Genomic DNA, 25,710 nt, shown 5'->3' with positions numbered 1-25,710 from the left:
TTAAAAATAACATTTATGAATTTCTGTTTCATAAATTTCCTATTAAAGTCATATTTTCTTCCTGAGGTAAGCTAATTTTATTTTTTACTTTTTAATGTAAGCGAGTTATAATCGACATTCTGGCAGGTTTAAGAATAAAAGTGGGTTGTAAATTGTGTAATATTTACAATTGTCATCAATTATTTAAAAGAATTTAGAAGAAAAAATGAATTATTATAATTCATTTGTTGAGAATAACTATTTATGATTACTGTTTCCCGATAAAATAAATTGATAAAAATAATTAGAGTTAAAACTTACAGCTTTTTGTTGGGTTTTATGAAAATTAGTAAATATACAATTAGAATATCCTACAAAAATACTGTACAGGAAATTTAATTTTTGATGATTTGTAATACTGAGAAGCTATGCTTTCTTCTCAAAAATAAAAAAAATATTATGGAAAAGAATCGATATTGAATTCTTTCTTTTGAAGAGGATAGAATCCTCGCCAAAAGTTCAGCCTGATCTTCTCTTAAATTGCTAAGAAAAAATACCTGAAATAAGTTTTTACCATAATATTTATTTTTAATACTATTATTTTTATTTATAAATGAAAAAAAAAAATTAATATAATTATTAAAACGAAATGAAATTTGTGTAGGGATTTAAGTCAACAATAAAGGAAATTCTAGATTTTAAATAAGCCTGATGAGTTCAGGAAGACAATCACCTTCGGAGTTGGTGATGGGTGGTTTTTAATAATTTAGTGAGAAAAATACTTACAGCGAACCCCAGGGATCTCTCAGAAGCCTTCAAACATTTCTGCTTCTCAGAAATAAACTATTTGTTAAATTATTTGCCACTTCTGTAGAAAAGATATAACAAAATCTTTATATACTGCTTAAAATTGATATTACCAACCTCTTATTGGCTTACTCATTATAATACATATTTTTTTTATATTCACAAAAAATTTATAATAAGCTTTATAAACAGGCCACTGTATCCCACATTACTTAATAAATTTATGAAAATATTTTCAATGTTATATTTTAAAAGTACTTTAAATTAAAATAGATACAACCCTATATAGGTATAATTGAGGAAAACACGCGCACACGCGCGCGCACACACACAGAGACACAAATAAATATATATATATATATATAGGCTTATATAAAGTACACTAGACCGACCTCTTTGGAGATGTATTCGCGCATTATTGCCCATGTGTGAAATATGTTTTACTTAGTGAACTGAAAAATAATAAACTAAAAATACGTTTTCAAACTCTCTCTTGTGTATTTTGAAGTTAAACAGACAGATGAGTGAAGAAGAGAATCAGTTAATGCTGTGTAACACAAGTATTCATACATCCCAAATTGTGCAGCCTGATGGATCTTATTTTATTTAAAAATAAAAGAAAAAATATGTCGTCTACAAACGCAACTTACCTAATATTTACAAAGTACACTGTATGCTGTTTTCCTGCTTACCATTATTTTCCTTTTTGAAAGTATAACTTGTATATCTTGAAAAAAGCAAGTATTTTAATTAAATGTAACGATAATTTTAAAACCATAATCTTTATTTCTCCTGCACCAACACAAATACAAATAACCTTTCGAAAATATTTCACAAATGCCTATCTGAAAAATTCAATAATATTTTTGAGCATTTGATTAAAGAAAGAATACGTTAAGTTTTATTTAACTGCTTCTATCTCAAACATACAAAACACATATTTCAGCGAGGCAGACGAAATATTAAATAAAAAAATTATAAATCCTTACTGAGAATTGAATTTAGCACGATTTGATTTATAAGCCAGCTTGTCAACTAAACATTAGAGTAGAACTGATTGATTTACCATACAGTAAAAACCAGTAAGATATCAAACAGCTTTTCTTTCTGTTTAGCTTAAGAATAGGATAAGTCTCATAAATTTAATCTGAATCTTTCCTAGCCCGCTGAAATAAGTCTTTCTTATAATTCTATTAGAAGAGTTTTTATTTATTAATTAAACCAGGAAAGCAGAACATACTTTCACCTGAGGAATTTATTCATATTTAGGATTAACTTTTAGGAATGAAAAGAAAATCATATAAAAAATGACACACTGCTAATAGTGTGAAGTATTGAGAACGACTCTTTCATGCATTTTTGTTTTCTGTCTTTTATTACAAAGAAAAAAATTATCCTGATATTTTACAAATATATTTGAAGATTTGAATATCCTTCTCTTATTGCTATTTATGAATGTTATGTTTATTGCTCCCTCTATGAATCCATGATACCTTGCCGATGAGTGAGGAGACTTGAGTGATTAGTGATACAGTGTAACTGGACCGAAGATGCAACTATATAAGACAGATATCTATTGAAAGCCAGACGAAGGAATGATTCCTGAATGAGGGCAGTAACTTTTTCAAACGTTGTTAAGGACGTAGGTCCTGTATTCAGTACTGCGACCTGAAAGAAATGGATAATTAATTACAGCTGTTCTTTATTCCAAGAAAATGTAGTTCTCGGCATTTCCATACAATAAAGATGGATGGACCTTCCTTGGTAAAATATTCCAGAGGTAAATTAGACCCCCGTTCGGATCTCCGTGTGGGGACTACTAAGAAAGGGGTCACCAGAAAATTAAAAAATAACATTCTACGAGTCGAAGCGTGGAATGTTAGAAGTTTAAAAAAGGTTGGTAGGCTAGAAAATTTAAAGAGGGAAATGGATAGGATAAATGTACATGTAGTGGGAATTAGCAAAGTTCGATGGGAAGAGGAAAATTACTTTTGGTCACGTAATTTTAGAATAATTAACTTAGCTTAAAATAAACAGCTAGTAAATAGTTTCGTAACGAACAAGAATGTAGAGAAGAGAGTATAGAGTATTTAAAAATGTATAGCGATAGAATAATTGTAATAAGGATAAATTCAAAACATAAGCCGACAACGAATGTTAACGTTTATGTACCTAAAAGGCCCATGAGAGTGATGAGGTAGAACGTATATACGATGAAATTAACAAAAACAGTTAAACACATAAAAGGGGTTGAAAATTTAATAATAGTGGAGACTGGAATGCAAGCATTGGAAAAGGCAAGGAAGGAAATATAGTAGGTGAATACGGGCAAAAGGAATGAAAGAGGAGACCGACTTATAGAGTTTTGCATGAAGTATAATTTAGTAATTGCCAACACCCAGTTTAAAAATCATAATAGAAGAATATACACATAGAAAAATCCAGATGATACTGCAAGGTATCAGATAGTATATATCATGGTTAAACAAAGATTTAGAAGTCAACTCGTCGACTGCAAATCTTATCCTGGAGCAATCATTGGTAGTTACCTTAATTCAGTGATAATAAATGTAGATTGGTTTAAAATACGTAAGAAAAAGTATCAGATGAGTGGAATTTAGAGAAGCTTGATGAAGAGGAGGTAAAGCAGATATTTAAGGAGGAAAACGCAAGAGGCCGAGTTTAAAAATAAGGTAGAAAATATAGAAGAATGGAAGTATGTTGAAAAGCAAATTCTTAAATCAGCAGAAGTGAACCCAGGCAGAACAAAAAGCAATGGTAAAATATCTTGGATATCAGAGGATATTACAGCTGATAGATGAACATTGGAAATAAAAGATTGCTAGTGATGAAGAAGGTAAAAGGAACTATCGACAACTAATAAACACTATAAACAGGAAGTGCAGATTAGCGAACGAAGAGTGGATTAAAGTAGTAGTGTTAAGAGAAGTGTTAAAGAAGTGGTAAGAGAAATGATTATTGGTAAAATATACGGAGCATACGTATTACGTATGCTCCGTATACGTAATTACATATACGGTCCGTATTGTGTGCTCCGTATTACATATACGGAGCATACGGAAAGTTTAGGAGAATTTTGTGGTACTCAAATTAAAATCTAATAATATGTTAATCAAAGATGGTACACTGATTTAAACAAAATCTATAAAAATTAATGCGAAATTAAATTAAACTAACGCGAACGACCACGAATTAGCAAACTACCAAAATAAAACACATAAACAAAAACCAAAAGACAAAACGTCCCAACCCAGTGGGTGAGTGATTTATAAAAAAACAACCCACTAACCCACTAACCTAGGTTACCTTTAGTCCACACATAAACCAAGAATCTAAAATTAAACTATTAAATCAAACTAAAATCACAGAAAAACATAAACCAAAACAAAAATAAACAACTGCTAAAAACCCTATAACAAAACTATTAATAAGTACTCAATAATTGCACACCAACAAGACAGAGTTAACGTAAGCACACCTACTACGTTGAGCTGAACTCATCAAAGATAAACACTGCATTTGTTTTTCTTACTTTTAATTACCTCGTATAGTTGAGGTTTCAGCGTACTAAATAAGAATGGAATGCAATAGATACGTAAGCAGTCCTGCATTTCTTGTTATTTTGTATTGGATAGGGGAAATTTTTCTTGAAATGTTTTGTGGTAAGATGCGTTGTCCAAAATTATTATGGAATATTATTTATTTCTTTATTTTTTTCAGCCCATTTTAAATAATTATTTGTATCCATAGAATCGTGGTAGTCGCCAGCTGTACTTGCTTTCCAGGTAACAATGTGTCTAGAATAAATCCCTTTTCAACCCCCAGCATGAATAATAATAAATCTAGTGCCTTTAAAAATTGGAGTTAGAAGTTCTTCCCCTGAAGCAATCCTCGATGATTTCGTTGAGGTATAACTTGATAAAATATACGTTTCATCAAGGTATACCACCTGTTTTCGGTTCTGAATTCGCTTTCACGTAAACCTAATGTCATGATGTTCAATAACTAGTTCCTATTGTTTTCAGCTTTTCCCATTTAAAACCCAATTAATGTAGTACTTTTCTCAAGCTTCTTTTACTTCCTGAGAAATCGTATTGAATCTTTCAGACGTACCAGCAATCTTGGAATTGTGGGCAAAAGTTTTTCTTTGAGATGATATTCGTTTACGATCCTTCTCCCAAACGCATGTCGAATTCATCTAGGCCTGTTACCGGTTTGTCGCGGATTTTATATTATCTTTGTTTACTGAAAGAAATACAAACCTCTGATATTTTTTCTTGCAATTTTTGTTAATAACCCCTTTTTCTTTTTCCTTACTCTTGGAACTTACGATCGTAATATTTTACACGCAACTGCTGTTCTTTCTTCACACTTATTGGATTGGAATAATATGCTTGTTATTTCTCGACTCTCCAAATTTACTCGCTTCTTCTTTCATGAATTCTTACACATTATTGACTTCCGAGATTGCCGACTTAATTTTGGAGGAATCACAGTGGATTTAAGTTCATTCATTCTGCTTGCATTTACAGATCAAATAAAAATTTAACCTATTATATATATATATATCCACACTACTAAAAAACAAGAAAAGCAAAACTCGGCACTTGGTAAACGCACTCAACAGATGAATAAAAATGATTAAATATTATTATGATGCAAAGCTTCAGCTATAATGTATTTTTACAAATAGAATACTTATAATACTTTTTTTTTTATTTTGTATATGGTGCTTGCTATTCATATATGTTTTTACTTTTAGCCAGTTACATTGATTAATTTTATATAGTAACTCATATTTACAAAATTGTTTCATTTAAAAGGAGGTGTTGACTTTACATTTATCAATATTTTCAATATATGCATCATTTGTAATTTTAATTGGCTGGGCCATAAATTATAATTTACATTAAGAAATACTTACAACATTTAAAACAATAATTAAAAGCGAAAAAATTCATGAAAATTTTATTTTAATTGTAATTATTATTAAAAAAAAAAAAATATTAAATTATACTTAACATTGATTTGGGATAACAATTCATTTGTAAAATAAGATTTACTTTTAACATAAATTTTAAAATGATTGAGATACAGATTGAATCATGAACAAATTTAGTTTTCCGTTTTGTAAACATCGATTCGAGAAATATTTGTAAAATCGTTGATATACAGCATATTATCTGCTTGACTACAAGCTTCAGATTTCATGCCCTTACTATAGTTCATGGTTAGTATTATTTATTTGAAGCAGCCTAGATTAACTTGAAATTTTTTTTTTTTCCTTCATTCTTCTGTGTTTATTATTGCTTTATTAATTAATTTTATTAAAAATAAATGAATAAAAATAGCATACTTTACATCCTAAAAGCATATCGTAACCTAGCATGGAAAATTGAAATGTATGTAATTAAATGACTTGATAAAATTTTAAAATTATATATACATTCAACAAATAATTAAAGGTTACAATGTTTACATATCTGTAAAAATTAGACTATTAAAAGTACTACATTTCCATCGCTGTACTGCACTAACTGCAACGGCGAAATAGGATTTCCCTTTGAAATTTCGTATCTTTTGACAGGTAGATAATAGCTTACCATGTCAGCCAAGCTTCCATTTAGTGTATAGTATGCCTCCATTTGCTTCTGGCGGTCCTATTTATGGTAAATAATTTTTAATAAATAGAGTAAAATAAATGTCTTTATTTATTTATTAAATAGTCCAATTTATTAAATAATGTCTTTATTTATTATTATTCATAATAATATGACTTTTAAAACGTCAGTAAGTACATATTTTATGCTCAATTTTTTACTCAAATGAAGATTATATTAACAAATTTACATTAATTTAATTGGGTTTTATTCATTATTATTTATGGCTTTGATGCATATTAAACGCAAAAGGTACAAGACATATTGGCTTTCGTAGAAAAAAATAATCCTTCTTATTTAGCCAATCTCAGTGATGAAACGGGTTGTGCCCTGCAGGAAACACATCATTTAGACTTAATTAACTAGGGCTTGGCAAGATGATGTAAAACAGAACATTAGGCTCAGTAAAAAAGAACACATAAACGACCACCATGAGGTGGAATGCGAGTTCTCGAGGATTGGTTATCTATTTACTGAAACGACTTTTGTTTCTCGACAGGTTACCTGTATCAGTTAGGTTATTGTACTCAACAGATATGAAAGAAGGAAGGTGTAATAACTTAAAATCGCCATGGTTTTAAATGTAGGTTGGTTTCAGGAATACGAATTAAAGAATTTCAATCTTAACTGCTGAAGGATATTTTAAGAAAATTTACTTATATAACTTGAAAAAAAACATTTGGTAATCGGTTGATAAATTGAAAACATATTCAAGAGAACACTACACATTGCAGAGGAAAAATAAAAGTGATATTTACAACCTGCAAAACAATCAGTTACATTTAATTAAGGAAAATAACAAAGATAAGAGTTAAAGATATCTTCCATCTCTATAAGTGTTAATTTGTATAAAGTAAAATCAATGAAGTAATTTACAAAAATATTCTGGAAGTGATTTTGAATTAAGCGATAGAGATTAACGCAGTTAGTATCTTTAAACTTATTCTTTCGGTAGATAACAAATATGATGTGTACAAAATTACCCAATGCATGAACTTAGTTCATTAAAAAAAAAGTAAGTAAACTAATTTTAAAATAGAAATTATCTATACTAATATTACTGATTAAATTCTGTAGAAAGAAAATTAGTAATTCAATGGAGAAGAAAGTAATGTTGATTTATGTATTAAAGTAGTATTAAATAAAATGACGTAATTAATAAATTTACATTATAGAATGGAAAAAGCTATAAAATTATTAAATTACTATGATAAAGAATAAATACAAAGATATATTAATAAAAACAAATTCATCGGAATGTTTTTATTGAACATAACTGCTTTGTATATTAAAAATTTTAACGTGTGAAAGACAGCAAGGCACAGATACAGTCTTTTATGCAATATGTTAGGGTACTGTTAAAATCAAATGTTTTGATTAACTTTGAAATATTTAAACAATTTTTAATATGAATTTAAGACAAAAGGCAGGGGTTAATATTCTTAGAAATTGAATTATGTAGCACAGTCGTATTTTGAGAAATTGACCATTACTGAAATATTCCTGGAACAGAGTATTCCTGAGAGAGAAAAATAAACATTGAACGTTTGAAACAGATTTAGCATACTGGATTTAATAAATGTTTTATTTCTGAAAGGAATTAGTAAATGCAATACTATTCAATGAGTATTGAAAACAAAAAAAATAATACAAAAGAATAATCTAGTTTACAAATTTCCTTCACTGTCTTAAAATAATTAATATTCTTCCTTTTTTAACTAAGACGATAGTTCTGTCAAAATTAAAGTTTTAATTTTTGCTCAGAAAATACTGTTATAACAATTATCAACAGAAAACAAATCTTACAATCCATCAAAAATGCTTAAAAGTTTATCAATCTAAAAATAAAATCGGTGAAGCGTCATCCAGATTCAAATAATAAATAGCTATTATTTAAATAACTGCATGGATTATGTAAAAGTTATGTTGCGAAAATAACTTACCATAATTTTATTTAATATCAACATAAAATTGTTGACAAGATGTTGACGATTGTACAATTCTTCTTTTTTCTCTCAGAAATGGTATATCCTGCAAAATAATAATAGTAAAACTTAAATTTAAAAAATGTAGTAAACTTACACATATGTACACATTTTGTATGTACGTGCACACACACACACATACATACATACATACATACACACATATATATATATATATATATATATATATATATATAAACGAGTATATATCATTACAAAAATACGAGGTTTGAAAAATGAATGAAAGAAGAAAGATTTTTTTCGGCTGGAGGTTTTGGTTTGATGGTTTTGATTTTCTACTCTCAGCAAGCTACCATAACACATATTCTAGTAGGAAGATGTCAAGAGGAGCATTCTGCCGTTAAGTGTTCATTGAAGTGGATTCGTCTAGCTGTAGAGAAACTAGAAAAAAGTTGGTAACTTTAGAAAAAACTTTTAATAAGAAAGACTTTTTAAGAATTACGTTGGAAAAGGAAAAATTGTTAAGTCTTCAGACTTCTCTAAATACTTCATCACGTCTAAACACGTCATCATTGGTATGCTCCACTCCTAATTTAAAAAAGTAACATTTTTTATTCTCCTCCTACTGCGCTCTTTATAAAATAAGTTTTAGGCGTAGATTGTATTAGAAAAGATGATGTTTGATTGTTTATTTTATTGTAAATTTTTTATCTAATTAATGAAATATCTTTACGCTTTTTATATCAGTAACGAATAGATGTAATCTAACACACATGAGCGAGTCAAAAATTATCTACATTTCTGCCATAATACACCAAGTTTGTCATACTGTCTTCTGCGCATGCCTGCTTTGAACTGGTACAACTGCGGTGACGTGTACGAAATTTGATCCCGATCCATTCATTTCCCTTCCAACTCTTATAGTGTAAATAAGTCCGCTCCGCTAGCAGTTTGCATTAAGGAAGAATAACGAGCAGTGATCTGCTTTCTGAGATCAAAGGGAATGAAAGTGATGGAATTCATCGTGAATTTTTACTACAATACAAGGACACTGCTTTATCACGTAAAAGTGTCTTTTCGTGGATCGAGAAGTTCAAAAGTGGTCCGTCGAGTGCAGCAGGACGTCCATCAACCTACACCACAGACAAAAAGATTCAGCAAGATCGAGAGGTGGTCCTGGCGAATAGGCGTGTTAGCATCAATGAGGAAGTGGCTTCTTTAAGCATCAGTCATAGTTCGTTTAAGAAATCATCCACGATCAGCTCGGCTTCCGTTAAGTTTGTGCGCTATGGGTACCAAGACAACTTACAGCACAACCAAGCTCAAACATTCAAACCACCTTTCAAACTATTAACAAATTCAATTATGATGTACTGGAACACTCTCCCTACAGCCCAGATCTAGTTCACATCAACTTTCATCTGTGTGGGCTGTTCAAGGATGCTTTGCGAGGTCGTTGATTTTCCACAAACTAAGACGTGCAGCAAGCGGTGCAAAAGTGGCTTCGCGACTTACGCGAAGCCACTAGAAGAAGTTTTTCTTCCAAGAAGAATTTTTTCTTCTTGGAAGGGATTCGCAAGCTTGTGGATCGCAATTATCAGTGATTTTAGTTGATTTTTCTTAATCAAGTGTATTGACAAGGGAGATGACTATGTAGAAAAATGATATACTGATGTGCATGTTAAATCTAAATAAATTGTAGAACGAAAACTTTAGGTAATTATTGATTAGCCTCGTTAATACGAGCGTTCTTGGTGGTTCTCTTTGTCAGTATCAAGTAAGTCTGACCGATTTCAAATTTTCAAGATACATTTGTGTTATTCCAGGGAAGGTTTTAACTCACTGATCGAGAATCTAGCTTCCATGGCGTTGAAGTTGTAATTTTTTTCTCTTGGACGACAACGTAAAACCGTTTGGATTTTATTTTTCGTCGTAAAAATAATAGACTCTGCGTTTTGTTCCGATTTTTACCTCTCTACATCGACCTGTTCCAAGGATATAAGGTAATAGAAAGAAGAACCAAAAGAGATATATTTTTCTATAGCGGAGCTTATCACAGCTTCTATGTCAAAAACGAAGGAAACTTTGAAATAGAGAGAGGTTTTCAAGGTTTAATTGTTATTTATCAGTATTTTTCTCACAACCATGAAGATAACGAACAAAGCGGGGGTCCCCACTTGCTAGACGGGAAGGACAAACGAAGTAATTCATAAAACAGTAATTAAACTTACATGTAATTTAAAAATATATGTATCGAATAAGTCTTTGATTCTCTGTTAAGATCAAAAGTTGTTAGTTCTTAAGAAACTACTGTGCTATAGAAATTAAAAAAAAACGTTAACCGTTCCGTCTAAGTGAATAAGTTTAGTTAACAGGGAAGTATTTTGTGATGACCAAATGTATAGTATTATAATACGTGGTGTTGTTTCAACGTCCCTTATATATATATATATATATATACATATATAAATTTCCTTGTATATATACATATGAAATTTCGCTTAAGTTGGATGTTACAAGTGTTGAAATTGTTATCTATCGGCTTTGTAATTCGAATAATAGGTAATTATTCTTACTGCTGTTGTGCAACTTTCTGCTCATGAAAACAAATATTTATCTATCGTAGTGTCCACGTAATGGATTCATGAGCAGAATTCATTTACTGATTTGTATTGAGTTTTCTACTGTCTTCTATTGAAAACTGATTTTTAGGGGTAAATTATTTTTATTTCTAAATTAGAAATTGTTTATACATTTATATATATATATATATATAAATATGATATTATATTTATTTATTTATCAGAGTAATTCCAGCTTAGTAAGCAATTCAACTACGTTTCTGCTGGGCAGATAAAATTGGCTAAACACTTATACGAAATCAATTTTTTTCGAAACCATGTATATTGCTTCTAAAGAGAGAGCGTAGCTATGTGTCGCCAAGTGGTTTTGACGCTACCTTGTGCGACCAATGACATCCTTATATGAGAGATTATAGAACTAAGCGAGTTTCTAAAAATCTATTATCAGCGATTTTGCGTAATATTTCTGTCGGTTTTGAAAGGTAACTTTGAGACTCATCCTAACCCCGAGTCGAAGACAACGTCCATGTGTTGGTTCCCACTCTGTACCTAGCCCTTATGAGCTTTACCGGAGGTCGTTTTCAATACTTCTGCATTGGTATCTTTCAGTCTAGCCTCAGCCAGGATATCACCGATGCGAATATCACAACTGACATTCCCATCGGTTACTATCATTTACTCATAAACAAAACACGTCATGCCAAGTCTTAAATAAAACCGAATGGACTACACAGTAACGAAGGAACTGAACTACCTACCCAAAATAAGCAAAAGTGAGTTCAGCATACAACACGAAACATAAAACAAAAACACTAAAACACAACAACACTAACACTAAACACAAAACAAACACAACAACAAAACATAAATAATATAACACAACAACAAAACTTAAAGCGAGAAAACCCAAGCAGAACCCTATACCCCTCAGAAATTCTTTCCTTTATAAGATAAGTTATAACATTTTCCACAATCGCCCATTCGGCTCGGTTCCTCCAACAGCACAGAGATGTAACGGCGACCCAATGATATCGAGCCGATAAATAGTCTCTGTGCGCATCAGCTCGTATTTCGCGCATTGATATAACACATGGTAAGCGTCATCTAGTTCTCCACATTGCGGACATATTCCGGAGTCTACCAGGTCGAGTTTCTGCAGTCAGAAAAAAATTGTGTCACGTACTTTGTTGGGTGTACCCAAGCGTCATCCGGCAAACCAAAAACATTTGGGAAGATATCATGCGTATAACATCCACCCACTGTCTCATACCATCTGGCCTGCCACAAGGCGTCACCATGTTTTTTAATCTCCCGAATTTCCTTTGAACTCAGCTTACCGGACTGACTTTGGAACCACGTAGCTCTTGAAATTTACTTCGAAAAAATTCGTTCGTATTGGTTATTTTAAATACATTTTTAGTATCTAAACATAGATCCAGCCAGACAATCGGTTATATAATTTAGTTAAGTTTTTAAATCATTCTTATTATTGTCTCCGAGGCATTCAAATGAAACCTTATTATCCTCGTAGTTATTATAGGAAATTTAACGGAACTTTTAGCGCATTGGGAGGCTTTTTCTGTGTATGATTAGGATAGTATGTAAAGTATGTATATATATATATATATATATATATATATATATATATAAAAACGCTGAGTTCGCCTGAATCACATTCAGGCGAACTCAGTAGAAATCCAGGATTTGCATGACCACTAAGAGTGCTGGAGTATACTGTTATCCTCGACATTTGACGATAGCTGTCTCTTTCTCTTATTTCTTTTCAACTCTTGTTTCATGTTTTATTGTGAGTGATGATTAAATTGCTAAGAATTATCCTATCTGGGGATCATGACTAATCTCAACTAGAGGTAGGGCTCTGAAGGACTGCATTATTAGCATGCATCTGAATGTGATCTCTGGAATGCAGCTTACCTTCCGACTGACTGATCCAAATAAGACCCTGAGTTGTTAAACTTCGATGCGACGTATGGCCATTCAACCGTTCTGCTCACTATCTGTATGTTTGTAATTATGAAAGTTGTGTCACCAGTATACTAAAACAACAGGACAAACTTCATTTCCTGTCGTAGCCGAGTTGGTAGAGCCTATTTTGTTGAGATTCTCTAATGACATTGATGACGCGACTCAATGCTTGACCTCAATCCTACATGAACTTGCTTGACGATCTATAGCGGACCCTGAGGACCAAATGAATACAAGCCACCTGAAGAAGGTGGTAGACCATATTACTACGAAAATGAGGCTCAACAGAAGGTGGCAATGTTACAGGAGAGCCGAAGTTAGGATGTCTCTAAAAAGGACCGCCCTTATGTTGAAACAGTTATTGCAAAGCTATAAGAAAGAGGCATTTGATTGTTACCTCGAAAGCTTATCGTCTTTACATTATAAAGAGTAATTGTCCCTATGTCTCTTGACATAGTCCTTATGTCCCTATGTCTGAGTAAACTCTCCTCATGGTCCTCTTTATAGAGGACCATGAGGAGCTTCCGACGGCCTCCACCCTCACATCCTCCACTTATAACGTCAGATGGGTGCTAGGCTAAGCCTGACAAGGAAAAGCTGATATATGTACCACTTACTTAAACGTTATCTTTCAACTACTTGAAATACGAAATCCTGAGAAGAAATCGTTGATTTCTTCGATTGCACATTCACGATGGGTTTTCCTATGAAGCCTGTCTATGCAGCTGAAGTTATTCATGTGATCAAGAAGGGATAAAGAGCCCTGGCTTTGGTTTAATCACAAACAAAATATTCTTTGTGCTACCTTCCAAAGCCATCATGTGAGTAACGTACCCTTTTAACGAAATTTCCAATTTTTCTTTTAATGACGTTTACAAGTCTGCGTGTTTCCTCGATAGTGGAATATCCACAACGGAAACCGAAGTAATTTTCAGGAATTAAACGGTCACGCTTTAAAACAGGCCACATCCTCCGAAGGAACAACTTTTAAAACACCTTCAATAGAATAGATATCAGGCTTATTGGCCAGAATGAAGTTACATCGTGAACCGGTTTGCCTGAGTTTTCCTACCATGACTGTTTACAAAGGTTTCAATTCCGCTGGAATGTATGTTGATCGGAAAACGTTGTCAAAAGAGCGTGTTATGTACATGATGGCTTTGGAAGGTAGCATAAAGAACATTTTGTTTGTGATTAAACCAAAGCCAGGGCTCTTGTAAACGTAATAACCAGAATCATGATGAGAGAATCGTGTTTGCGCTTTCATTGGCATCCTTCAAGGAGTGGCAACTTGTCCTTTTTTTAGAAATTAAAGATGAGGCACTCTCAATCACACTCTTATTTTACGCTGCTACCTGGAAGGATGTTTCCCTAAGATGAAATATAACCAGGAGTTTTATATGTTTTTCGAAATTAAGTTGGGAGTTCGTCAAGGATCTGTTGCCTTGAATTCCGTGTTATACTCCATCTTTACTACAGATCTTCTAACTACAGATCAGGGTCGAGGTCGCTTCCTTTGAGAATGACGTAAGCATTCTGGCAGTTAATGTCAGCCAAACTACAGCATCAATTAGTATACAATCTTAGTTGAGTTTAATCAGCAGATGGTTGAATATATGAAGAATATGCACTAACCAAGCAAAATCGAACCATGTGACATTCACAATCAAGACAGGAAACTGCCAGTGGGTTCACCTTGATGGCGTTGTAATTCCACAAACCGTGAGTGTAACATACCTTCGTTTATACCTCGATCGTCAACTAACTTGGAACGTTCATTTAAGAGAGGAGAACTGGCAACTAGAGATAAAGTTCAAGGAAATAAACAGAATCTCTTGTTTGCCCTTGCCTAATAAGCTGCTACCTTATTAGCAGAAGCTACCCTAACTATAGCTATACTAACCTAACCAAGCTATACAATTCTAATTCTTATTTGAACCTATGAGATTTAACTATGGGACACCAAGTGAAGAAGCAATGTAGTCGTCTTGTAGCGGTTTCAGAATAAGCTAGCGAGGTATATAACAGAGACACCTTAGTTTGTAAGAAAGAATAAGATTCAGAATTATTTAGGATTACGTCCGTGTGGAAGGAAATACAAAGTTTCAGTTCAGTGTACGAACAATCACAGTTCGGCTTAACAACCACACAAATCACTTAGCAGTGACCGACTAAATAACGGGGATAATAGAGAAAGTTGAACCTAATGTACTTTCTGTAGAGTTCGTACAGTATTAAGACGCTGTACGAACTCAGTACAACACATTAACACGTATACACATTAAGATGTGTGTATAATAACTTCCGCTGTTAGTCTGTGCATTATTTTTCTTGTGTTGTTGAGTTCATTTATATTTGCTAATCGTATGTGCTTGGCATAAAAGTTTTTATAATACTAACGTGTAATTTTTGAGACGTTCTGTGAAGGATTCGTTATGTGACTGAGGATGTGATTCAATTTAATATGGTTTATGTCAATGTATACAAGCTTTTAAAAAATGATTAATTTAATATTTCCGTGCAATAAACACATATTAAAAAATCTGATGTGGACACTACATGATATCCTTGTACGCCTATTAAATTAGATATACACATTTGTTTTAAATGAAAAGTACATAAAATTTTATTTCATTAATAACTTCTGATATTTTTCTTTTATTGTTGTTATTAAATAAATATATATTGTATAATTCTTTTTCAATAAGAGATTAAAAATTATTAATAAATCAATATATTTAAATTAAAAAAAAAGTTAAAAAATGATGAAGTATAATTTCAACCTATGTGCCTTCTTCTTGTAAGATCCAAGTACCTCATTAATTAAATTGTTATTTATCTATAATTCTGGATCCAATGAAAATAATTAGCACTTATGTGAAAAGCTCTCATTGAGGACTTATTACTGCAGTTAACAAAAAGTCCTAAATCCAAATTCCTCGAATTTCGGGCTTTTTTGGACACTTTTGGTTCAGTCGATTGCAGTCAAAAGGGGAGCTGCACAACTAGATGTTACAGTAGTCCTAAATCCAAAATTTCAACATCCTACAGCTAATCTTTTTTGAGTTATGCGCGATATATACGTATGTACAGACGTCACGTCGAAACTAGTCAAAATGGATTCAGGGATTACCATCCCTGAAACTGGATATTTCCGTTGAAATCTGAAAACTGAAATTTTCGCGAACACAATACTTCCTTTACTTCGTACAAAGAAGTAAATAGTTTATTACGGAAATTAATAATAATTTAATGCATCCCTAATTTAACAATAGTTTAGTTTTACTTATTGATAAGTAGTATGAAAACTATAATTCTAAAATATGCTGTAGATGGAAGCTTACGGAGCGTTTCTGTAATTATGAATATGTGTTTATGAATTAAATATACTGTGAAGGGATTAGAGTATTAAAAACTTATATATCGTTAATAAGTATTTTTAATTATAACTGTTATAAAGTTTATAAGCGTTATTTATAACAAAAGTACCTCTGGACTAAGTTATGAGGAATAAGATTCCAATAGAATTTAAGTGTAGAGTACTGGTTAAAAATTACTTAACGAAATGCAGGGATTGAATTGTTGTCTTCGGAGAAATTAAAGCAGTTTAAGATAGATTCACTGTTTGTTAGTCTAGCATTAGTATGAAAATAGAGACAGGGAGATATTTGTCGGTACGTGAGTACGCAATAATATTCAGATACGATGAGTTAAGTGAAGTATGGAGTGAAATAATGATAAATCACAGTTTGGTTAACGAGATAAGGTGACTGAGTTAAGTTATATATACGAGTATATAACTAACAGAAAAAACATAGTCTGTTCTGTTTTACATTATTTTAATGAGACCTCGTTAAAACTGCAAGAATATAATTTACATTTGCAGATAAAAGCATGAAAAATATATTTACAAGGAAATCTATATTTGCTATAAATATGATCTTTTGCTCTTTTTTAGAGTGAACGATTTCTGAACTGTAAAAGTTAAGCGAAATAATTTCTGGTATTGAAAGCACGTAGTTAAAATTATTTTCTTATAGGTACCGTCATCAAATTCTCATCGTCCTGTTAATAATTTTGGCGATAATTTGTATTAAAATAAATTTTTATCTCAATTTGCTTTAACTTTTGAAATACATTTTGAAAGTCGTAAACAGTTTTATAACTGAAATTAAAAAAAAAACAATCGTTTATAAAATTAGAAATTTATTTATCAAGAAACTTGAAAAAGCGTTTTATTAAATTTTCGTATAGTCTCCATCTAATGTTTTTGAGTCGATATAAAGACTGTGTAAAGTGTAGTCAATGAACTTATAGACTCTTTCAGCTGCTTCCTTACCATAGATACACTATTATAAAAAATTAAAAATTTCAAGAAAAAAAAAATCTTGAAACTAGTAATAATTAAACTGTTCAATTAAGAAAGACACTGTATAATTTGTACCATATATATATATATACATGCACATATGCACACACACACACACACACACACACACAGAAACGCGCGCGCAAGCGCGCGTGTGTGCAAAGTCTTATCACTGCAGGTTGGCTGAACTGCATAATCTTTTGTTAAAGCCTTCTGGAAGTAATCTTTTACTTAATAGCTGGTAAGTGGTCCAGTCATTTTATTATCTGTATTGTACTACAAATTAATCAATAAATGAATAAGTTTTTTAAAGCAAACCTTGATTCTAATATTTTTAACTTCAAAATGATGAAGCAAGTGGGTTTAAAAGCAGACTATATGTTTCATTTTACAAACTATAGTTGGTAAATTTGAACTAATAATTTCATCAAATTTGTTAAATATTTTTCAGAGTAGTTTTTTTTTCCCCCTACTCTCCCCGACCGGATATCCATTTAAGTATACTCAGTCGGGGAGAGTGTCCTTCTACTCAAAGGGGGCGTCCCCCACCCGCCGGCTTTACATCCGGCACGGCAGGTTGGCCCCCCCCGGTCTTGGATCTTTTGTTTTATTTTTATTTTTTGCCTGCCTCTAATTCCCCGCGTTAGGGCCAAGGTCCGGCGATGCCTTCCCCCAGCCCCTCCGCAGGGAACCGGGTCTCGGTCTTTACGCCTATGCCTCTAACCGACGGTACCCACCCTACAAAGCGCCTAGACGCCCGCAGGGAGACACACCGCCGGCCGGGACTCGGTATTTTCTTTTATTCCCATCTCCCCTGGAGTTCTCCCCCTTCGTAGGAACCCGCATACCAGGGCATACGGGCCCTCCACGGAGAGACTGTCCACCCTTCCCTACTTAACTTAATCACAGTCTACCACCCTCTTCTTCCTTAGTTCTCAGGATCTCTCCGGCAAACCTTCTGAACCAGTCCCAGTTCTCTTGATTTTGTACCATCCAATTAATTAGATTATCCGGTTTTAATCGATTTGTTATAATTACCCTCCTGTTTTCAGCCCATCTAGGACATACAAATATAGTGTGCTCCGCATTATCTGTTTCCTCACAATAAACACATTGTGGTGTGTCCCTTTTTCCAATTCTGGCTAGGTACTGCCCGAAAGCTCCATGCCCCGATAATAACTGTGTCATATAGAAGTCAACGTTTCCGCGTCTACTTCCATACCACCTACCTATATTAGGGATTAGTCTTCTAGTCCAATCCCCGACTCTTGAGCGTGACCATTCCAACTGCCATTCTTGCTCCAATTGAGCCGCTATCTCGTCTTGTGGTAGTCCCTCATATCTAAGCATCCTGCTTTTAATCTGCAGGTCTATTGGTAGAACCTCTGTTATTACGCAAAGCGCGTCATAGGACACCGTTCTGTAACTAGCGGCCACCCTCAACAGTGCAAGTCTATGCGCGCTTCTCAATTTTCCTTTATTCCGTTTAATACTAATTGTATGTCCCCAAACCGGGGCCGCGTATAATATCATTGATGTTGTTGCAGCAGTTATTAATTTCCTAGTTTCTATTTTTGGTGTTCCATGGTTCTGGAAGAGTCCTCTCAGAGCTTTGACCATTGGAGTGACCCTACTACATATCATATCGATGTGTCTGCTAAATCTCAAATTTTTATCGAGTATGACTCCCAGATATTTTGCCTCATTGACTTGCATAATTGGCTCTCCTCTGATATTCAAATTTATACCTCTAATAGGTCTTCTGCCGGAAAGGGCAATACAACTGGACTTCCCTCGGGCTATCTGTAGTTGGCTTCTTTGTAACCATTCATCTATAATTCCTAATGCCAGACTGGCTTTGCGTTCTAAGTTATCTACATCCCTATCCTCAACGAGTATTGCTATGTCATCAGCATAGCCAATTGCAGTAACTCCTTCAGGATAATTCAGTCTGAAGACTGCGTCATAAAAAATGTTCCACAAGGTTGGGCCCAGCACAGAACCTTGAGGAACGCTACCAAACATCTGGAAAACTGCCTTACCTTCCAAAGTTTTTATCTCAAGAAACCTTTGATGTAGATAGTGATTAACTTGATTTATTAGATATTCGCTTATTCGCATCTCATGCAATGCATCAATTATAGATGACCAGGGTACTGATCCGAACGCGTTCCTAATGTCCAGCATTATCACTAGGGGGATTTTCCTGGTCCTCCAGGTACCGCTCCTGCTATTTAAAGCCCAATTTTTAACTTTCTCTAAAGCATTTATGGTAGATCGGCCTTTTCTGAATCCATATTGTTGTGGATGCAGACAGCCCTTTTCCTCAAGCTCTGCCCTAAGCCTGCCTTCTATCAGCCTCTCAACCACCTTTCCCATATTATTAATAAGAGCAATCGGCCTATATCCATTATTTACCCCCGCCTTGGGTATAAAAACGGTCCGTATAAAATTACAGTTTTGTAGACCATAACTAGCCAGATCCACAATTTCCCAGCGTATCATTCCTGCTATAGTCTCGATGATGGCCGCAGGTATGCCATCCGGCCCTGAACTTTTCCGGTTTTTGAACTTTTTAATGGCCTCCATTATCTCTTGTTGTGTGAATCTGCCACCTTCACAAACAATTGTTTCCCTAATCAGATTTTCAGGGTTGATTTTTGTTGATTGGTGACCTCTTGCGCTGTATGTAGGAGCCCCATCATTTATACAGCACGCACCCGTAACCTCCAACAAGTCCTCGAGAATTCTACCTCTAGCATTTGTAGAATTGGCACCCGCTACAGTAGTTTTACAATTAAAATCTCCAAGCACTACCACTCTTTTCCGCGATCTGGTCATGATCTGCTGTAGGTTAAATATCTGGTATTGATAAAACTCTATAGTGCAATTGGGGCTGATGTATGTACCCACAGTAATCGTGTCACTTAATTCAATAGCTATTATTCCGTCTTCTCTGCTGTACAAGTTATAATCCACTCTATCGAGTATTCTTCTGATGGCCACAGCCCCATTCCTGTCGGGTATCCATTGACCTCTGGCAGCCGAATACACATTAGGCTCCGTAGACACCAGAAAGTCGACATTGTATCTTGTGGCTATTTCCAGCGTCAGGTCTCCTGATAGTAGGCTTCTATTATTATTACTTAATAATATTTTAATCATTATGTTTATTGCAGCTCACACTCCCGGTTCTGTGTTCTGTACTTCTGCAATCGAGACACTTCATTGCTTGCCTACAGTCTTTGATGAAATGCCCCGTATTACCACAGTTGAAACATAAGTTGGTGCGGTCAGGGCCCCTGCATTCTCTTCTACCGTGCCCCATGCTCCAGCACCGGTAACATTTTTCGTTTTCGATGCGGATATATGCCCTACAGCAACCCAGCCTACTCTCAGTCTTGCTGTTATTAACTTTGTTGCGCTGCGTTGAGTAGTAATTACTGTAGCATTTTTGGTACTACCGTTTGCGTCTCTCATAGATGTTATTTGAAATCTCTCACCCGTTCCTAGGACCTTCTCAATTGCCTCTTTTAGCTCACCTTCCGTAGTATCTCCAAGCATGTCCTTAATGTGTACAACTGTTCTACGGTCTCCCTCGTTACGTATATCGACCTGAAGATCCCCTGCTCTATCCTTCAGCATTGCATAAATCTCCCCTGCCTTCTGTACTCCACTTATCCTAACTTCTAGCTGTTCATCTCTACCCTTTCTTATAGAAAGAATTTCTCCAGCCTCCTCTACTTTAACTTTCTCTTTCATAGTTTTTAATAGATCAGCGTATGTTTTCCCTTGTGCTTGTACAACAATGGTTTTACTCTCGGCGACCGGTGGGGTTCCTCGACTTACAGACGCCGATCTGGATCTTGGTCTCGCATTGTCACTTGGATTGGGGAGGACCATCCTTGGTAAGGTCTTCCCCTTCCTTAAAATATATATTACTATTTTCCTAATCAAAATGTCTAAAGGGCCATTTGGTATCACGAAAACTGAAGACTCAGAGTTACCCACTACTCTTCTTAGTGCCTTAAGTACGTGTGACGCCATTTCCTTATCTTCGCAACTGGAGTCATAGATGACTGTGTATCTTGTACCGTTAGTTGTGACCTTCGAGTATCGATGGTCAGATCGTCGAGTAACGATAGTCTTCGAGTATCGTTGATTCCTGAAGAAACATAGCACCAGGCGTTGCTCCTGCATATATGCTGTTTGGTCTTATGCCATTCAAGTCTACAAAGTGACAACTACCCTCTCCAGGTTTCGCTGCGTTAACCTAAGTGATCCTGTTCATCACTCACTTTGACCATCTGGAGGGCAGTCTCTCTATCAATTGCTCGTCTGATAGATCAACATCCAAAATATCCGACATCTCGCTGTTATAATGACCTTCAGTCTGAGTGGTCTGATTACATGTCTCCGCTTTCTCTTCACACAGTCTTTGTAAGTCTTCATATATTTCTTTAAGTTCCCTTTCATGGGCTTTGATTGCAGTTTGACTCCCCTCGCCAGTCATGTTTCTCAGTTGTGTGATTGCATTACCTAATTTGTAGGTAATTTCCTCAAGAGTAGGAGGGGTTTCTTCCTCCTCCGAAGAACCCGCTCTACGTCTTTTGGCTACTCTGCCCTCGGTTTCCCTCCATTTAATTCTTTTCCTGGGTGCTCACCGTAGTATCCATACCTTCAGTGTCCACTGTGCCACTCTCTCTCCTTCCAGTTGCTCCCTTCGAGGGTCCAGCCCCTTGTGAGGCTGTTTCCTCAGATGGGAGGGAGCTACGACGTCGCATGTCTCGAAATTGTACTTAGGGGACAATTCCACATCCGTTGATAACAAAAAAAAAAAAACAAAAAAAAAAATATATATATAAATGATAGCTTGATAAAGTAAGCTGCAGCAGTCTATCTTATCAAGAGATAACAACAACCGAAATTAATTCCAATATCAAAAGTTTATCACTTGAATAATAATAAACAATATTATCAGTCGATGCCAGTTACAATTGTCTATGCTATCCACTACAGATAAGCTACACCCGAATTGAAAACAACACAAGGTACACCACTACTAACTCACACTAACCACTGCGACCAGCAGTCAACTATGAACCTTATTGTCAATAGCAATAAGGCTACTCAGATAAAAAAATTCAATAAAAAGGTCAGTCCGCAACCAAAAATCACCAAATTATATTAAAACACATCCGAAAATTTTCCACCGTCGATTCCCAATTCCAAAAATCAGATATAAAACCGTTAAACCCAAAAAAAAAAAACAAAACAGTATAAGACAGAGCGCACAACAATACGTCCGACCCCAACACAAGCTTCCACTCGACTCCCTTTTCAGAGTAGTTAGGTTTTGATATCTTAACCTATGTAGACACCAGAAAAAGTTTTAATAATTCTGGCACGCCTAAACTTTCAGTCTTTTAGAAAATATTCTTTCAGTCACGGAATTGAACGAATACTAAATTTTGCTCGAAAATAGGTGTGACAATGTATGCCTCTCTTTTTTCTGTTTTGCCTCTGGAACTACCGTAAGGTATTACTTCTGAGGATGAGTGAGGATGATACATATGAATGTAAATGAAGTGTAAAATAAGTAAAATAAAAATTAATACAATAAATGGAGAACGGCATCAAAAAAAAAAATATTGGCCTGGGTCCATTGCTCAATACTTGCATAAATTTTTGTCTATTCTTCTCCAAGGTATGTCAGTTGTAAATAAGAAGACACTGCTACAAATTGAGGCAACATGAGAGTGGGACCTTATTTGTAAACGAGTATATAACAGATGGGTAGTTATACTGAAAGTTAGGAAACATAGCTGTGAATCAAATATCAGTACGTTAAATAAATATGTTACTTTTACATTTTGTTTTTCGCCAATGGTAATATTTTATCTTATGTGACGTATCACATGCAACAAACAAGTATAAGAGATGCTACATTTAATAATTTAACTTTAGTACGTTTAGTTTAACTTTATAGTACGTTTAATAATTTTTATGTTATAAGAATTTAGTAAGGCTACATGATCATTTCATCAAATTACTGCTTAATAATTTATTTCAGTTTAATTTAAGTAGTACTCTTTACCATCATTTATTGCAAAAGATTAGCTTCTGATGATGTCAAATGTTCATTTATTATTGTATTTCCTATTTCTTCATAGTTTTACTGGTATTGGTGTATTAAAAATCGACCCTAGAATTTCTGACCACATTTGAACAAGATCACGCATGCTACCGCTAGAATCTGGCACGTTAAAAGCCAAGTTTTGAAATGATAAAGATTATAAAAAAAAGTTGTTGCAATTTGAAAAGGCAATAATTTGGAAGAAGGTTTTACTACTTCTAAAAAAAACAGACCATAGATTTACGTAAAATAGGTAAGACTTAACAATAAGGAAAAAAAATCACTCATTCGCAACTGTTTAGTAGCTGCTACTTAATGTTTTACAAGCAAAGTTATATTCCGCACCATCAAAGATTATTTTAAATTTTAATTATATTTATAACCGCAATCTTACGTGACGCATCTAGAACTTTCTAGTGTTCGTAGAAATTTTTAAAGAAGAAGACCTTAATTAAATATAATAAATAAAATCCACTACATTATTGCAAATATATTAATAATCTACCAAATAAAATATATTTTCCTTGAGAGAGTAACTGTTGCAATCGAATTAGTTCGATAAATTAAAGCCTTAGACAATGTCCTCCATCGGCCGAAAGCCGATGGAATTTTTTAAGACTTCAGATTCAATGAACTTCTCATCTAGAAATTCAGTTTGGAGTAGTTTTCAAGAAAGAGACTGAAATAATATCTAAGATTTTGCGATTAAGTAAAAACTAAGAGAATGTTTTTACATAAATGAAAAATGTTGAATTACTTTGAGTGAAAATACATATCAAAAATAGTTTACAGTCAGTGATACAGTAGATTCATCTAATTAATAATATAGATCTTTATATACTATTATTGTTCAAAGATATATTGTTATAACTATTTATTTTTTTATAGTCTGTAAAGAGACTAAGTTTATAAATAATCGTGAGCATGGATTCGTAAAATAATGGCTAACTTAATTTTTTGGATTAAGTAGCGCCTGAAAAGAAGTATTTCTATATTACCAACCATAACGTTCGTATTGGAAACAGGTTTGACGTTTTTTACCGATATCTAAATTCATTTCTCATTATCGAAATGTTATTGGAAGAGAATAGTTTTAGTTAGACTTAATATATAAAAATATACAAAAGTTATAAGCATGTGATACACACATATAAAAGAAAATTCTACCTAATCATCGACAAATAATTATGTAATGTTTAATTAATTTTTTTATGCAGCACGAATTGATTTAAATAATGTTATCATATTGTTGTATGCTGTACCGGCTTGGTTTCCGGCTTTGGATAAGAAACGGAATGTCAAGAAGTTAGCTGCGTTCCAACGGAGGGCGGTTTGAGGGTGGCGTCCGAATATCGAACTGTTTCGACGGAGGCTGTCGGTGTAATAGCAGGTATACCACCGATGTACCTACAAGCACGCTATCGGAAGAGGGTTTATGAAATGATGGAGAGTAGCGCGGCCAAACATTTAATACACCAGGAGTGGCAGAGTGCCTGGGCTACCTCGACGAAGGGGGCGTCGACTCGCACCCTGATCTCCCATTTGGACGCATGATCGAAAAGAAAACATGGTGAGACAAATTATTACAACACCAAATTTCTCTCAGGACATAGAGAGTGTGGGAGTACCTTCACCGTTTCGAAAGAGGGAGTTTGCTAATTGTGTATATTGCGGTTGTTGGGATTCCCCAGAACATACGTTTTTTGATTGTCCACGGTGTACTGAACTCAGACGGGATGCACAGTTGCAACTATTGACTCCGGGAAGCGTGGTCTACTTTGTGGTGTGTGACTTCAGAAATTGGAGAAAGGTGGAGAGTATTGTCATCCATGTCCTCAAGAAAAAAGAGGAGGAATACGCTGAGTTTGATACACAGTAGATGTTGAAGGCATCAGATGAAGGAAAGGAAGTAAACAAGAAAAGTAAACAAGGAAGTAAACAAGTAACTCCCGGCCTGAGGCAGAGAGTTCTGGAAACAGCATAGCTGAGCCTCCCTTTGCTAACGGTTAGAGCCACAAGTGTGGAAAAAGATCCAGAACCGGCGGGCCGACCTGCCATTCCGTCTTTGTTGCTTTAGTGCGGATCCGACCCAGGGGGTAGAGAGAGAAAAAAATAGGTAATTAGAAACTGGGTCATAAATATTTGTTTTAAATAATTATTTTAAAGTTAAAATTTCAAATTTATTTATCGATCCAAAACTACGCTTATGAAAAAACATTTAAAC

General features: G+C 34.2%; 1 long non-coding RNA gene across 2 annotated transcripts in view; it reads right to left on the bottom strand.

The window, feature by feature from the left end:
- The window catches only part of LOC142318301 (uncharacterized), a 250,275-nt gene that overhangs the window by 84,805 nt on the left and 139,760 nt on the right, over positions 1–25,710 (bottom strand). For both annotated transcript variants that reach the window (XR_012754870.1, XR_012754869.1), the window contains exon 2: positions 8,411–8,498. This is a non-coding gene — a long non-coding RNA (uncharacterized LOC142318301). The remainder of the gene's footprint in view (positions 1–8,410; positions 8,499–25,710) is intronic.

This window comes from Lycorma delicatula, chromosome 1 (assembly GCF_047948215.1).
Source record: "Lycorma delicatula isolate Av1 chromosome 1, ASM4794821v1, whole genome shotgun sequence".
Lineage (NCBI taxonomy): Eukaryota > Metazoa > Arthropoda > Insecta > Hemiptera > Fulgoridae > Lycorma > Lycorma delicatula.
Note: the sequence above shows the minus strand (reverse complement) of the source record. Positions and strands in the feature narration are given on the sequence as shown.